The sequence below is a fragment of the Pinus tabuliformis genome, chromosome 3_1 (assembly GCF_031772625.1).
Source record: "Pinus tabuliformis cultivar Carrire ecotype Pingquan chromosome 3_1, CPIR1, whole genome shotgun sequence".
Classification (NCBI taxonomy): domain Eukaryota; kingdom Viridiplantae; phylum Streptophyta; class Pinopsida; order Pinales; family Pinaceae; genus Pinus; species Pinus tabuliformis.
In genome coordinates this window covers 777,633,256-777,645,326 of record NC_142301.1, presented here as the reverse complement: position 1 = coordinate 777,645,326, position 12,071 = coordinate 777,633,256, and the positions used below count along the sequence as shown (strand labels likewise).

Sequence of the window (12,071 nt, the reverse complement as noted above, 5' to 3'; positions counted from 1 at the left end):
AAAATACCAAAACCAAACAAACATTAACACCACAGAGACAATGCTCTGTTTCCACTGTTCACAGGACCTTTTGCACAGGGAAGCCTTTTAATAAAAATTGACTGAACAGAGTATTACACAGCCATAAAATCATTTCCATTCATTAAAATATAAAGGCCTAATACATATGTCTTCCTCTTTGCTGAGAGGGATTCACCAAAATTACTTTCACCCATCAAAAACTCTGTTTTCACCTGAGAAATTACTGTGTTGGGTTTATTGCAGTAAAACCCATTTTTACATTTGCTGGTGTAAAACTATTTTTACACATACTGCTGTAAAAATATTTTACACATACAGTAATCTTTACATTACATTCACAATCTCAAAAAAATACCTGAGCGCTCTTTTCATTTGCATTTCAATGCAAATCCAACCTATAAAAAAAACTTACTCAAAACACATGCGCTTCACTTCGTTTCTTTTCTTCATGCACTACTGTGCATTTTCTTCTTTCACACTACACCCTCTTTATTACAATGAGCAACTGGCAACTGGTTTTTATGCACTGCTGTGCATTTACAAAAATCGCACACACTGTGCGTAGCCACCACATAACACCATTACATAAAAGAGTTGTGCGCAGGCACATTACTCATCACCATAAACACGCACATCACTATATGCTCCCACAGCCACAAAATACCACAACAAAAAAAACATGACTTAACGTTTTTGCTCACGGGCACACCTAAATAAAGACTACAGCACGCACTATCTAAAAACTCCACACCGTATACTTTTATGACAACGTATATATATATAAAAATATATAAAACATATAAAAAACATAAATACGTATGTGCCCATACCCATATTAAAGGGCCTCCAACAAAACACTACGACCAACCATTAATTCTTCCATTCTCGGCGGTCAACAAAAAGACTTCCACTCCACGCAAAATTAATTCGCTGCAGGCCCGTATGCAGCTTCAGAGATCGACGGTGGAGGATGAACAGGCAGATCGGACGGCGGTAATAAATATCGGAAGACAGTTTGCTGCCCAACTTTAACGCCCGAGAAAATGACGTTGCGTTACGTTAGTGGTAAACCACGTGTCAGCTCCATATTTTCTCGGAGCTCCTTGCCGGATTATTCCTTCATCGGAAAGCTGGTCCGAGAAGTTCCAGGCGTGCATGCTGAACGGATTCTGGCGATGTTGCCGCTGCGTTGAAATTACGATTTCAACACTCCCCTTTAATTTCAACAGCTCGGCATTCAATCTTACCCAAACACTTCCTCACATGGAGGGATTCCCCAATACTGCTGTTACAAAAGTATCTTCCTCACATAGAGGGATTCACCAACTGCTTCTGATGCAGTTCACAAACAAACAAAGTTGTCTTCCTCTTAATAGAGGGATTAACCTGAAATTGTGCTTAAGAGCACCTTCCTCATGACAGAGGGATTCACCATAACAATGTGCTGAGAGCACCTTCCTCTTGACAGAGGGATTCACCTGTGACTATGCTGAAAAGCATCATCCTCTTGATAGAGGGATTTACCAAATGACTGTGCTGAAAAGCACCTTCCTCATTAACAGAGGGATTACAAACAGACACTGCTTTACATGCAGTTTCAAAACAAACAATCATTGCACTGCTGTGTGTGCAAACTCATTACATTGTTCTTTTATGCTGCTGCATATTCTCTGCTGCACTGTTGTGCCATCTTCTTTACTGTGTCTATCCCACACTGCTGTGTCTACACTTGCACTGCTTGTGCATTTTTCAAAGACAAAGTACTCTGTCTTTTTTGGAACAATTACTCTGTCCCACCTTACAAATTTACACTGCTGTGTGTAACTATTTCTTACACTCACTGCTGTTGCATATATTGCATTTCAATTCAATCAACAAATTCATTACATTTACCTTTACTGCTGTAAGGAAAATTTCTTTTGCATGTGCTGCTGTTCAAAACTTCTTGCTGCTGCATTTTTCACATTTGCATTTCTGTGTGCTTCTCCTTCTTGCCATCATGCTGCTGTCCATAACTTCTTGCTGCTGCATTTTTCATATTCACTGCTGTCCATACCCATAACCATAGACTGTCATCCCTGGGTTTTTATTTGCTGCTGCGTTGCCTCTGCAATTTGCACTGTCGCTGCCTTTTGTTTCATCATACTGCTGTGTGCCCATACTCTTGGCACTTCATTCTCCACAAAAAAATAACACAGGCTGCTGCCTTTTCTTATGCACCCTTGCTTCACACAATCTTAGTCTTCATTTTTTTTACACAATGCACTACTGTGCAATTCCTTTGGCTTTCTGCTGCCACACACATTCTTATACATCCAGTGTGCATTAAAAATCTGTTGTCCTTGTTTTTCTTTATGCATTTCTTTGCATGTTGCATTGCATATGAAGAAAACATTACATTTTTCACTGCTGTGTGAAAAATTTCATTGCATTCTCAGCCACTGAGCATTTACGCTCTGCTGCGTTTTGCCTTCTTCTCATTTTCTTCTCACTGCTTTGCATTTTCATTCCCAATACAAAACATTTCCATCTGCTGTGTATTATACTCACTCTGCTGTGAGTATGTTCTCTCATATTACATAGAAGGGAAACTACCTTCCATTGCTATGCATTTCAATGCATGTGCTCCAAAAAAAAATTTAAACTGCTGTTCATTCTAATCCATGTGCTCCAAAATTTTTTCCAAACTGCTGTTTTGTATTTTGTCTTCCCACTGCTGTGAGGGTTTCCATGCTTTGCATTTTTCTCTTATCTCGCTGCTGCTCTTTACATTTCAGCGCTGCCATCTTTTCTTCTTTATGCATTTCTGTGCATATTGCATAAACACAAAGCAAAAACATTGCTGATTTCATCACTGCTGCATATTACCTTTTAGAGGGATTAACAAAGATTTCATTTGCAACTGCTGCGCTGCAATACATCCTCCATCAACAAATGACTGTTAATACAGTTCAACAAACAAAAAGTTACAAGCTCCCCTTTAATGTATGCTTGTCTTCTTTTGGCAGACTCTTCTCAAAACAAATTTAGATCCACTGGGGAGTTCAAGGGGTTTTCAGATTGCCTTTCCTTCCTTCTCCATACTTGTGTAACTTTCTTCTTTTGCATGGGTCTAGCTTGCATAGGAGCCCATGTTAAGTTACAGTCTCGTGCCATATGCCCAATGTTATGACACTTGAAGCATTCAACTTTATTCATGAATAAGAATTCATGATTTCTTCTTGTGAAATTATTTCTTGGAGGTTGTCGGGGACCACAGCATCTATCTCCATGAAATGCTCTACAGTCTTTTGCCATATGACCAAAGTTTGAGCAAGCATAACAATAACCATAAAATGAACTTTGGTACCTGGGAGATGGAGGTTTCCTTGATGCACTTCTGAAGCCTTGCTGCCTTGAGATCCTTTGTTGATGACCATTGCATCTTGCCTCTTTTCCATCAGCTACATTTCTTCTTGGAGCTGGTTTTCTACTTGGAGCAAGATCTCTTCTATTGCAGCCTTCATTTTTCTCCCTGCCTTTGCTGGAACTAGGAGCTTCACAACTTCTTTCTGGCTTCTTCACATCTCCTTTGCTTAAAGCACCCTCATCCTTGTTTGAGGGTTCAGCTACATACCCAAGTCCTGATTTATCAAATGGAGATCTGTGATAGCTGAGCATGTTATCCAAAGCTTGAGAGCTCTTCATGATCTTGTTCATCCCTTCAACCTTCTTCCTGAGGAAGACAATCTCTTCTTCTAGCTTTTCACATACATCATTTCTCTTTGCTAGTTGTCCCTCAATTTCTTCCTTGCTACGAGTAGCTTCAACTGCTACTATTTTGAAGGAGATAATCTCTGTCTTCATTTTGGAGATTTCTTCATCTTTTGCTTTACTGCTCTTCATTTTCTTTTCAGCTCCTTGTGCCTGCTTCCTGGCTTCTTGTAGTTCGGACTTAAGGGAGGAGACCTCTACCTTGTACTGTCCAATCTCTTCTACAAGCTTATTCACTCTCTTGTGTCTTTGTTCAAGTTGACTTGTCAAGGCATCTGCCTGCTTCTTTGCTTCATTCAGCTGATTTGTCATGGATATGACTTCTTCATGATGTTTCCTCTTGCATTGATCAAGCTCCTTCTTAAGCTTGGCAAGCTCTTCATCCCTTTCTATTACTTGAAGCTTGATGAGTTCAAGCTTTTCATTCTCAGCTTCTATGATGGGTTCTTCTTGACTCATTGTCATGGTCAGTGCTCCCTTTGCATGAAGGTCATGCAGTCTGTCCCAAATATCCTTTGCTGATGAATATTTTCCTAGATTCTTCTTCACAGAATCAGGCAGTCCATCCAAGATTAGTTTTGCTGCTTGTGCATCATACTCCATGGATTCTTTATCCATCTTGCTGTCATCAATCACTGACTCCCAGACTTCAATCCCCTCAGACATTAGGAAAGCCCTCATCATTATCTCCCATACATTAAAGTTTCCATCAAACTTTGGGGTTTCAAATAGAATGTATTCTAATGGATTGCCTTCTAGTTTAGTAGAAGGGGGAGATACATTTTTAACAGGCTTGGAGGCTTTTTTCTTTGACCTTGCCATTCTTATCTAGGCTTCAAATACTTGACTGTGTTTTCTTTTAAATCACTGACTGTTCCTTTAATAATAACTCAAAAACTTGGGAAATACCTGAATCCCTTTGGCTGAAACTTCACACTGCTGGAGAAGCTTTACTGCTGCTGCAACAAGAGTCTTTCCTTCAGCTTCTTTGAGTCTTCAAAGAGCCTGGACTAGCTCTGATACCACTGTTGGGTATTTTTACATGGAGAAAATACCAAAACCAAACAAACATTAACACCACAGAGACAATGCTCTGTTTCCACTGTTCACAGGACCTTTTGCACAGGGAAGCCTTTTAATAAAAATTGACTGAACAGAGTATTACATAGCCATAAAATCATTTCCATTCATTAAAATATAAAGGCCTGATACATATGTCTTCCTCTTTGCTGAGAGGGATTCACCAAAATTACTTTCACCCATCAAAAACTCTGTTTTCACCTGAGAAATTACTGTGCTGGGTTTACTGCAGTAAAACCCATTTTTACATTTGCTGGTGTAAAACTATTTTTACACATACTGCTGTAAAAATATTTTACACATACAGTAATCTTTACATTACATTCACAATCTCAAAAAAAATAGCTGAGCGCTCTTTTCATTTGCATTTCAATGCAAATCCAACCTATAAAAAAAACTTACTCAAAACACATGCGCTTCACTTCGTTTCTTTTCTTCATGCACTACTGTGCATTTTCTTCTTTCACACTACACCCTCTTTATTACAATGAGCAACTGGGAACTGGTTTTTATGCACTGCTGTGCATTTACAAAAATCGCACAAACTGTGCGTAGCCACCACATAACACCATTACATAAAAGAGTTGTGCGCAGGCACATTACTCATCACCATAAACGCGCACATCACTATATGCTCCCACAGCCACAAAATACCACAACAAAAAAAACATGACTTAACCTTTTTGCTCACGGGCACACCTAAATAAAGACTACAGCACGCACTATCTAAAAACTCCACACCGTATGCTTTTATGACAGCGTATATATATAAAAATATATAAAACATATAAAAAACATAAATACGTATGTGCCCATACCCATATTAAAGGGCCTCCAACAAAACACTACGACCAACCATTAATTCTTCCATTCTCGGCGGTCAACAAAAAGACTTCCACTCCACGCAAAATTAATTCGCTGCAGGCTCGTATGCAGCTTCAGAGATCGACGGTGGAGGATGAACAGGCAGATCAGACGGCGGTAATAAATATCGGAAGACAGTTTGCTGCCCAACTTTAACGCCCGAGAAAATGACGTTGCATTACGTCAGTTGTAAACCACGTGTCAGCTCCATATTTTCTCGGAGCTCCTTGCCGGATTATTCCTTCATCGGAAAGCTGGTCCGAGAAGTTCCAGGCGTGCATGCTGAACGGATTCTGGCGATGTTGCCGCTGCGTTGAAATTACGATTTCAACAACATTGTCTATCAGCCCAGCGTTAAACAACGACCCTATTCAAGTTTTGTCCAGGGATCGTTGGCACTGCTCCATTATGCCCAAGGATTCTGCATTGGTGAATGTGGAAAACAACAGAAGCTTTGCGGATAGTTCCAGAGCAAGACCCATTTCGTGAGGATTCCTGAGAGCTAGATGAAGCCAGATGAAGAGTACGATATTCGAGGCGCAGATCCAAACCCAACATGAGCAGTGTTAAGAGTCATTTAACAATTAGTTAAGTAGCAAAAAGTTTTAGCATGATGATTCAAAACAAGCAGCAAAAAGTTCTAGGACAATGATTCAAAAGAAAATCATTTCATGTGGAGTTAGGGCACTTGGATACGTGCAAACTCCACTTGGCAGTCAACGTCATTTTTTTGTTTTATTTAATTTCTTTTTAGCTATTGTATTTTTTTTTCATTGAAACCTTTTTTTTAATTTAAAGAATCTCATGGCCTTGCATGCATGAGACGTGTCTACCTCATCCTCTCTTTAAAAAAATAAATTTTAATTAATCAGTTCCTTATGATTACTCATTCCATTATTTCATTTGCTTTGTTAAGCTTCCTCTCTACCTGTAGGTGAATGAGCCATATTTGGAGATACTACATTTCTTAGAATTCCATCTCTGCAAAGGAAAACATGTTAAGCCTTTTGGGCTGCCTTTTAACATCACGACAGTGAATTGCCCTGTTCTATTTGCGGCTTTTGTCCCTGTTCTGCTCTATTGGTAGGGACTTGCTGCTTCAAAGCTATACTTCAGCTTGCAACATAGTTTCTGCAACATAAACTAGCATGCTTCTTGTTGATGAGTCTACAGGGTTCAACAAAGGTCATGTATGGTATCTCTAGTAACTGGCGTGCATGATTCAAAGTGTTTTTAAATTCTGGTCTTGTTAAATGCGTAAAAGTTATACTTGAGTTTGACGGTTTTCCCTGGAGTTCTAGTATTAAAATTATGTTCAAAGAAAATATGGGGATGTGCTTTTACTGCAACTATACTATGATATTCTTGAGTGGGTTATGAATACCGAAATGCTAAGAAAGTTACTCTTTTATTTTTCTCCATTAATTGAAGATTGTAGAGTTTCTCTTAGCTTGAAGACCATTTTTTATTTTATTGCCTCATTTGAACTGTTATAACTTATGAGACAAGAAAGAGTAAAGTATTTTGATGAACTGGGGAAAAATCGATGCGGGAAGTTTGGAAAACTCGATGCTTGTTTGTGAGGTTCTATTTTTTCATGATAAGGAAGTAGGAGGGAAACGAAATGTGAATCCTGGAAGTTGAAACAGATAAATCACAATTGCAGTTTTCAGATGGTTCTAAATTGAAATATAACCTAAGATTGCGAATGAATTCAATTCAAAGCTTGGTGACTGAATTTGGACTATACTAGAAAAAATTTGAAATTGCATTCTAATTGAGATAATCATTTTAAAAGAACCATTAATCATTTGAGCCTCATGGATTGCAATTGGAAAATTCTTCTGACTTTCCATGGGAGCTGTAAGTCGCTATCAGAAAATTCTTCTGACTTTTCATGGGAGCTGTAAGCCACTCGTGTGATCAAAAACAGCACGCAAAAAGGAAGTGAAACATTATGACATGTAAAGTTGTCTACATCGGCATCCTTCAGACAAACAGATTCACAATGCATCTGGCTACTGTGAGTGTGTACATATGTTCTCGAGTCTCCCACAGTATTAGGCTAGACTGTGAACTCCCTCTTAGTGTTTCCTTTTTCTGCTGGAAGAAGAATAGTTTCTTTTCAATCCTCCTTGCATATCTCCCTTGGCCAGTAAGGTTTGTTCGGCAGATGCATGTCTGTTGGATAGATAGTTATGACTGGGCTTTTGCTGCCTTTGGTCTCTTCAAACCCTTTCAGATGGTTATTTTTCTTCATTTCCCGATACTTTACATTTCAATTTAGGTTTTACTTTCTATGGAAAATCCATATTATTTCATTATATGATGGTGAAAAAGGTACATGGAAAATAATCAAGCATAGCAATTTTTTCAGAATGGTTGTAACTTGTTACTGGGTCTCCTCCCATGGAATCTTGCTAGGAGAGTCAATATATTCATGGAACTGGCTTTTGAACACCATGAGTCAAACCATGATCTAGATTAAATGTTCGATGACAAATTTGTCAGAATGATATGAGTTAGCTTCATCATGCTCGACGTTCAGGCCCTCAAATGATAGTGCATGGAGATAAAGAGATCGCTGATCTACTCATTCATAAGCCTGGGTTATTTCCTCTGGCATCCATTGTGTCCTCTGCAGATTTGCAACAGTATTTGCCATCAAACTGTGTGTATTGGATTAACTCATCTTCAAAACGCTGCTATTGGGTCTTATCTTCTTGCTGCTGGAAATGTGAATGACTTCAATGCTCTGTAATTTCTGAAGATGACATCACCACATTGAAAAGAATGCCTCAAAATGAAGGCACATTTTGAGGGCTAACAAGGCCCCTTATCTGTTGAAGCGTTTGTGGCTTGTGTGGTTCCTAGGACGTGACTTCATCTGCAGTAATTGTAGCGTTTCATGGCTTGTGAAAGAACCCTCTACTTAGCTTTCAATTTATCGTGAAAAACACAAAATCCTCAACCTCTTAATGTGTGCTGGACTGTCCAGGCATGGATGTTTGACAGCCTTGACAATTAAAATATCCTTCAAGGATAGCCCTTCCCAGGCCATAACAATATGCATAATATGCTGGGTGAGACACAACTGAAAAATCATCATGAAAACAAAGCTGTTCTACTGCTGGTATGAATGCCTTCTAGGACTGCACAGAAGCACCCTAGCTGCTGGAGAAATCAATCTGATTATAGTCTTGTGTGACATTGGTATTCAACTGGTAACCCCCTGTGCTGGAAGTTTCCTCCAAAGTCTGCTGATGTGAACTAACTATTGCTTAGAGGGAGATACAGATAAATCCTTTTCTGTGGCAATGGGCATATCTAAAAGTATGCTAGGCTATAATGCTTGAAACTGCATGACAGAGGCCTCAATATAAAACCAAAGCATAATGAACATCTAAGCCCAAATTATCAATGTCCAAATCCTTTATTTAGGCTCTAGCTTGGCCGATCAGATTATATAAATTCCTACAGGACTGGATTATACTGAAAGTTAAGATTCAATCAAATTGGAAATATACCCTTGGGCCTTTGCTGCTGCTATGCCCAATTAATGAATGCATGCATGTCACTTGAATCAGGGGATTTCGTTGGGGGATAATGAAGATGATGATATTGCAGCAGCTGTCTGCAATGGGACTGTGGCTTCTTATTCTCTCGAGTCGACTCTCGGGGATTGTACGAGATCTACCCGGGTGAGGAGGAGGGCCTTGGAGATGATGACTGACAGATCTTTGGATGGATTGCCCTTGGAGGGATTTGATTATGGATCCATTCTTGGCCAATGCTGTGAACTGCCTGTTGGGTATGTGCAGATTCCTGTGGGAGTTGCAGGGCCTCTTCTTCTTGATGAGCTTGAATATATGGTGCCTATGTCCACCACGGAGGGATGCTTGGTTGCAAGCACCAATAGAGGTTGTAAGGCCATTCATATGTCTGGCGGTGCCATCAGTGTCCTTCTCAGAGATGGGATGACCAGAGCTCCCGTGGTCAGATTCGCCACCGCAAAAAGAGCTGCAGATCTCAAGTATTACATTGAAGATCCCAATAACTCTGAGAACTTGTCTTTGATCTTCAACAGGTATGGCCATAAGTTTCTTGCTTTTCTGGTTTTGTATGCAAAGCATTTTATACCTCCAAAATCCTTTATGGTATGCTGCCTGGTTGTGGTTGTGGTTGTGGTTGAGGGGCATATGTTTCAAATGGGTCTGTGTTAATATGGACAAATTGGATCCTCCACCCCACTAGAGGACTGTTGTTGTAGAGCAGCTTCGGAAGCTTGAGCTTGGAAACCGAAGCACGTACACTGTTTAGATGGGTTTATGGCAATGTCCATATTCAATGATAATTATTGCACCCACTTTATCAGTGGCCATAGATCTCCCGCTCCATATTCAACTCATTCACCTACTTTATCAGAGTTGATAGATCTCCCCCCCACTATTCAATGTATGCACCCACTTTATCAGAGTTGATAGATCTCCCATCCCACAAGGATTGTACACAGCTTAAGCTTTTCTGGGTTGAGTACGAAATTATATCAAATTAATCTGAATAACTTCAAATTTCATCAAATAGTAAAATCTAAATCTAAAAAAACCTGGAAACATATTGTTTTTGTTTTTATTTTTTTGAAGTCTTAGTTGAGAAAAAAACACAAAATTCCGAAAATTTTCTTACTATTGATAAAATTACTTGCCATTGAATTCGTTTGTAATTGAAATCAGTGAGTTCAGATTTTTGTTTCTGTAAAAACTCACCAAATAATTGGAGTAATAGCTATTTTGTGGGTGTTGATTATTTCTTGTTGATCTGATCTGCATAACAGGACCAGCAGATTTGCCAGGCTGCAAGGCCTACAGTGTGGTATTGCAGGGAGGAATCTGTACATTAGGTTTTCTTGCTTCACTGGGGATGCCATGGGGATGAATATGGTATCCAAGGGAGTGCAGAATGTTTTGGATTTTCTTCAGAATGAGTTTCCTGACATGGATGTTATCAGTGTTTCTGGTGAGTCTGCCTATGCGTTCTGATTGGTATTTGGCTTTTGAGTTATCCCTATTTGAGGTTTTGTAAACTCTTGGTTCCCTGTTTTGTTTTTCATGGGTTAGCTTTTTGTTTAAATGCCAAATTTTCGGTCTGCGGTCAGGCAATTTCTGTGCAGACAAGAAACCCACAGCTGTGAACTGGATTGAAGGGCGTGGGAAATCAGTAGTGTGTGAGGCTGTCATCACCGAGGCTATTGTTAAGAAGGTCCTGAAAACTACTGTTCCAGCTTTATTGGAACTTAACTGGATCTGCTCTAGCTGGTGCCATGGGGGGGTTCAATGCCCATGCGTCCAATATTGTCTCTGCTATATTCATTGCAACCGGCCAAGATCCTGCCCAAAACGTTGAGAGCTCTCATTGCATCACAATGATGGAGGCTTCCAATGGTGGCAAGGATCTGCATATATCCGTCACAATGCCTTGCATTGAGGTAAGAAAATCTCCAGTGATTACCTTTTCAAGACTATCTCTGGTCTGAATAGTGTGGTAATGAAAAGCAATTGAGGCCTATTTGAGTTGTTGAGGAAATGGAAGACGATGTCAGAAATAGCTCTTAATTTTATAAAAGAGTCTTAAGGTGGTTAGCACAATCAAATAACTTTTAATTAGATTTATAAAAGAATCCTAGGTTTCTGCATCTTAAGGTGGTTAACACAATCAAATAACTCTTATTTAAATTTATAAAAGAATCTAAGGATTGTGCATCTTGATATGATTTACACAATCAAATAACTCTTAGTTAAATTTATAAAAGAATCTTAAGGTGGGCAGCTGGATTGTGCTCCAGATTGGATGTAATCCCTATTGATTTTGACATATAAAAGAATCGTAGTGTTGTGCATCTTCAGGTGGTTAGCACAATCAATAATTCTTATTTAAATTTATAAAAGAATCTTAGGATTGTGCATCTTATTTAAATTTCTAAAAGAGTCTTAGGATTGTGCATCTTAAGGTGGTTAGCACTATCAAATAACTCTTATTTAAATTTATAAAAGAATTTTGAGGGGGCAGCTGGGTTGTGCTCCAGATTGGATGTAATCCCCGTTGATTTTGACAGACTAGATTACTAGTAATCTTGGGCATTTAATGGGAGTTAAGTGTATTTCTGATTTATGGGCTGTTTATCACCGGGGAGAACTGGATGGACTAGATTGCTTGCAAGCTTGTCCAATTTGATGGACTAGATTCCTTGTTTGTAAGATTGGGAAAATCAGGATTAGTCTAAATGTTTTTGGATGTAATCGTGTTGATTTTGACAGACTAGATTACTGGTAATCTTGGGCATTTAATGAGAGTTA

The 12,071-nt window shown here is 39.2% G+C and overlaps 1 pseudogene across 1 annotated transcript; it reads left to right on the top strand.

Annotated features, from left to right (window-relative positions):
- The first annotated feature begins 9,266 nt into the window (after positions 1-9,266).
- Positions 9,267-11,266, top strand: LOC149189701 (3-hydroxy-3-methylglutaryl coenzyme A reductase 1-like; annotated as a pseudogene). The gene is made up of 3 exons (XR_016256425.1): positions 9,267-9,805; positions 10,553-10,734; positions 10,874-11,266. The product of XR_016256425.1 is annotated as a 3-hydroxy-3-methylglutaryl coenzyme A reductase 1-like (transcript).
- Positions 11,267-12,071: the final 805 nt, after the last annotated feature.